The following is a 5,000-nucleotide window of genomic DNA, read 5'->3' as shown; positions in this document are numbered from 1 at the left end:
ATATATATAATAATATATATATATATATATATATATATATATATATATATATGCGTGTGTGTGTTTGTGTGTCTGTGTTGTTTCCCTAGCATTGCTTGACAACCGATGCTGGTGTGTTTATGTCCCCGTTACTTAGCGGTTCGGCAAAAGGGACCGATAGAATAAGTACTGGGCTTACAAAAGGATAACTCCAGGGGTCGAGTTGCTCGATTAAAGGCGGTGCTCCAGCATGGCCGCAGTCAAATGACTGAAACAAGTAAAAGAGTAAAAGAATAAAGAGTTAAAAAATAAATCTTTGAAAAGAAAAAAGTTGATGGTTGCCTGTGAGATACGAACCAACATCTTATAAACACGACAAGAGTGTTACCATTGGACGAAAACAATCTTTTGCCTTTTTCTTACCCATCTTAGAAACTTAATTCATACCAGCAAGAATTTTATGATGTCGGCGTCATAAGAATTTAGAAAGTTCGAAAGAACGTGAAATAATTGCCGACTTTTTCTACCCAAAAGGTTTTCTTAACCTCTTCGGATAGAAAAGGTCGGTATTATTTATAGATGTTGCTAAGGCGGCGAGCTGGCAGAATGGTTAGCATGCCGGGCGAAACGCTTTGCGGCATTTCGCCCGTCGCTACGCTCTGAGTACAAATTCCGCCGAGGTCGACTTTACCATTCATCTTTTAGAGGTCGATAAAATAAGCACCTGTCGATCACTGGGGTCGGTGCCATCAGTTCTTCTAAGCCCTGCCAAAGAACTGGGAAGGTTGGGCCTCCAACCAGGCCTTTCGCGACACCCTTAAAGCCAAGAACTTTTCAGCCATCCCACTCGTATTTTATATTCCAGTACTACCAATGGTGGATGGAGTCTGCTCTGTGGTACCCGTTTGCAACTGGGTGGACTGTGCAATTGAAAAATTAAGTATCCTAGTCGCGGACACAACACAGTGCTTGTGATTGAACATGTGATGAGCATTTGGTGGCTGTCATCCCTCTGATATTATGTAGAAATTATTCTAGATTTCTTCCTTTTGATATCAAACTAATTTGTTTAGAGAAATGATACCAATACATAATTGTTATTTAGTTTACCGATTCCATAGAGATAAAGACAACTCTGGTTTACTCTGGATTGTGACTTGAGACTCGGGACTACAGTCTCGAGGTTCAGGACTCGAGACTCAGGAGTCGAGCCTCGAAGCAACGGAGTTAAATATTGAATTATACTTAGATTTCACTTTACTGTCTCAACTATCTTCAAGAAATGTCTTTGACGCTAACAATAACGGTTTTATTGGTGCTTTTGTATTGCAAGAAATTGCTAAAAGCAAATTTGTCTGGTTGTTAATAACAACTCGACAAACAGAGAAAGGAAAAAGAAAAGAAAAAAAAAAGAAATAACAGAAGAAGGAAAGTAAGAATAGTAACGAGATTGTTTAACGGAATTATATTTGAGTGGAATTAAATTGGTGAAGAAGAACAGAACAAATCGAGTTAAATTAATCACTGAGGATTGAGACAGAGGCAGGGTAAGAGAAAGAAAGAGAGAGAAATAAACCAAGAGAAAAGAAGAGAAAGTGGAGAAGGAATGAGGAAGAGAGAGAGAGATCACATCTGGAGAAGATAAAACGAAAGACTGGCGTGAAACAGACGGTTGTCTAACGCTTCCTTCCGTCTCGTGTAATAGATTTACTTTACAGAATCAGAATGGCTATTGAAACAATATTTTAACAAGTAAGTAATAGGCCAAAAGACAAATAATGGATATTATTAAATGATGAGGGGCGAGAGGGTGGGAGATTAAGACTGTTTTATCACAACAAAATGTAACAACTCTGTGAATTAAGAACCATATGATAAAGAAACGGATAATGAAACGCTGAAGAAAAGAAACTCGAATTTGCGGCCATTTTGTATGAAAGTATTTCTAACTCATCCTGTCGAAGATTAAAAGGTTTTCAACAGACAAGATTCCTAATTATCGGAGAATATTGATTTGTGAAAGTGATATAGTAAAAGAAATAGAAAAAAAGGGAAAAAGAAAACTTACCGGTGTGGCTGTGTGGTTAAGAAGCTCGTTTTGTTACAACGTAGTTTCCGGTTCAATTTCCACTATGTGACACCCTAGATGTATTTGACTATAGCCTTGGGCCGACCAAATCCTTATAAATGAATTTCGTAGAGGTGAAACTGTGTGGATTCATAGTGTGTAGGTATGTGCGTGTGTATGTGTGTGCGCACGCGTGTGTTTGTGTTTGCCCCCTCCCCGTTTTAGAGCAGGTGTTGGTTTGTTTATCTCCCCATAACCTAGCGACAAAAGATAAGATATGCTTTTGATAATGCATAGCAACATGTCCGCTTTGGTCAAAGTAGGCTGATGATCAAAGCTGCTCCAGCTGTGGGCAGATTTCCGTTACTTTGCGGTTCGGCAAATAGACCGATAGAATAAATACCAGGCTTTAAAAACATAAGCCCTGGGGTCGATTGGTTCTACTAAAACCCTTCAAGGCTGTGCTCCAGCATGGCCACAGTTAGATGACTGAAACAAGTAAAAGAATAAAAGAATTTATCAGACTTTATTATTCTATGTGCCCCCCTACAAAGACATATTGCGCTAAAAAAAGACAAAGATTTAAGGGTAAACATCGCTGCTAGTGCTTCTAACTAGTGTTTTGCTTGGGGCCATATACTACAATACTAACCTATAAATGGGTGTTTATGTCGCTATTACTGCTCTCCGTATTCATACAACCAACATCACAAAAGGTAGGTAGATACCAGTACTCACTCTGCCCCAAGACACTGTCCCCAACGTTAGATAGAGCCTACTTCCGCTTGTCCTCAACCTCGACTAGGCCTGTCTACACTTTGTCCTCCTTACTCATTCTTAGACAATATCCGCAGGCAAGGAGACAATCTCTCATACTACACATGTCTATATCAAGAATTTCCCTAGGACGCGACATTTCAAAGCTGAGAGTTAAAAGCACCGTGTTGTAGTCACCGTTAAGAGAGCGGGAAAATTCGGAGGGAGAGTCCTTCTCATTAAAATCAAAGCTCTATCTCCTGTTTCCAAACCTTTGTGCTATTTTATGACATTTTAAACTATTTTCCTCTTTTTTATTTTCGAGAACTCTCTTTACTCTTTACTTGTCTCAGTCATGTGACTGTGACCATGCTAGAGCACTGCCTTTAGTCGAGCAAATCGACCCCAGGACTTATTCTTTGTAAGCCTTGTACTTATTCTATCGGTCTCTTTTGCCGAACCGCTAAGTTACAGGGACGTAAGCACACCATATCGGTTGTCAAGTGATGTTGGGGAGACAAACACAGACTCACAAACATATACATACACATACATATATATATATATATATATATATACATATATACGACAGGCTTCTTTCAGTTTCCGTCTACCAAATCCACTCACAAAACTTTGGTCAACCCGAGGTTATAGTAGAAGACACCTGCCCAAGGTGTCACGCAGTGGGACTGAACCCGGAACCATGTGGTTGGTAAGCAAGCTACTTACCACACAGCCACTCCTACTCCTGTCCATGTTTTTGTTTGAAGGTGTTTTCCATAAATATCTTGTGAAAAAATGCAAATAAATAAATAAATATTTCAAAAATATATTGCTTTTCATCCAAGTTTGAGTGAAAAACTTAACAAACACCGCCTCACTTTTCTTCGAAAATATTTGAAGAAATTGACAGAAAAAGGCATCCAGTTCTAGAAACAAGTGTTTTGTGAAGTACGTCTTCAGTACTTGTAATTCCTTTGTACTTTAGGCACAAGGTCTCAGATTTGTGAGGAGAGGACTATTCGATCATATCGACCCCAGTGTTTCCCTGGTACTTATTTTATCGACCCCGAAAGGATGAAAGTAAAGTCGACTTCGGCGGAATTCGAACTCAGAACGTAAAGATGGACGAAATGCCTATTTCTTTACTACCCACAAGGGGCTAAACATATAGGGGACAAACAAGGATAGACAAATAGATCAAGTCGATTACATAGACCCCAGTGCGTAGCTGGTCCTTAATTTATCGACCCCGAAAGGATGAAAGGCAAAGTCGACCTCGGCGGAATTCGAACTCAGAACGTAAGGACAGACGAAATACTGCTAAGCATTTCGCCCGACATGCTAACGTTTCTGCCAGCTCACCACCTTACTTGTAATTTCTTTATTAGCCACAAGGTCTGACAGAAACAAGTTAAATGTTAGAACAAAATCGCTTGCGAAACGCGTGGGAGGAAACATAAAAGACAAAAGTATATGGAAGTCAGAAGAGGTGGGGAGTGATGCAGTGAATAAGATTCAAGTTTGGATATAAATGCAGAAGAGAATATACGATTATATAAAGCACAAATAAATTGAAATATTAGGCGCAGGAGTGGCTGTGTGGTAAGTAGCTTGTTTACGAACCACATCGATCCGGGTTCAGTCCCACTGCGTGGCACCTTGGTCAAGTGTCTTCTACTATAGCTTCGGGCCGACCAAAGCCTTGTGAGTGGATTTGGTAGACGGACACTGAAAGAAGCCCGTCGTATATATGTATATATATATATATATATATATATGTGTGTGTGTGTGTGTGTGTGTGTGTGTACGTGTATATGTTTGTGTGTCTGTGTTTGTCCCCCCAACATCGCTTGACAACCGATGCTGGTGTGTTTACGTCACCGTAACTTAGCGGTTCGGCAAAAGCGACCGATAGAACAAGTACAAGGCGTACAAAGAATAAGTCCTGGGGTCGATTTGCTCGACAAAAGGCGGTGCTCCTGCATGGCCACAGTGAAATTACTGAAACAAGTGAAATAGTAGTGAAAAAAATAGTATATAATTTAGATTTAAGAAAAATACTTTAAAAACAAATTGAGTAATGCCCCCACATAGGGGCAGAAACTTCTGTTTTCAATCGACTCATCTCGCTCCGTTATATATTCTTCCTGGCGTCCAATATCTTCTTTAACCTGACTCTCGAACCAATAACTTG

This window comes from Octopus sinensis, linkage group LG19, assembly GCF_006345805.1.
Source record: "Octopus sinensis linkage group LG19, ASM634580v1, whole genome shotgun sequence".
In the NCBI taxonomy this organism is placed as follows: domain Eukaryota; kingdom Metazoa; phylum Mollusca; class Cephalopoda; order Octopoda; family Octopodidae; genus Octopus; species Octopus sinensis.
This window is presented reverse-complemented; position numbering follows the sequence as displayed.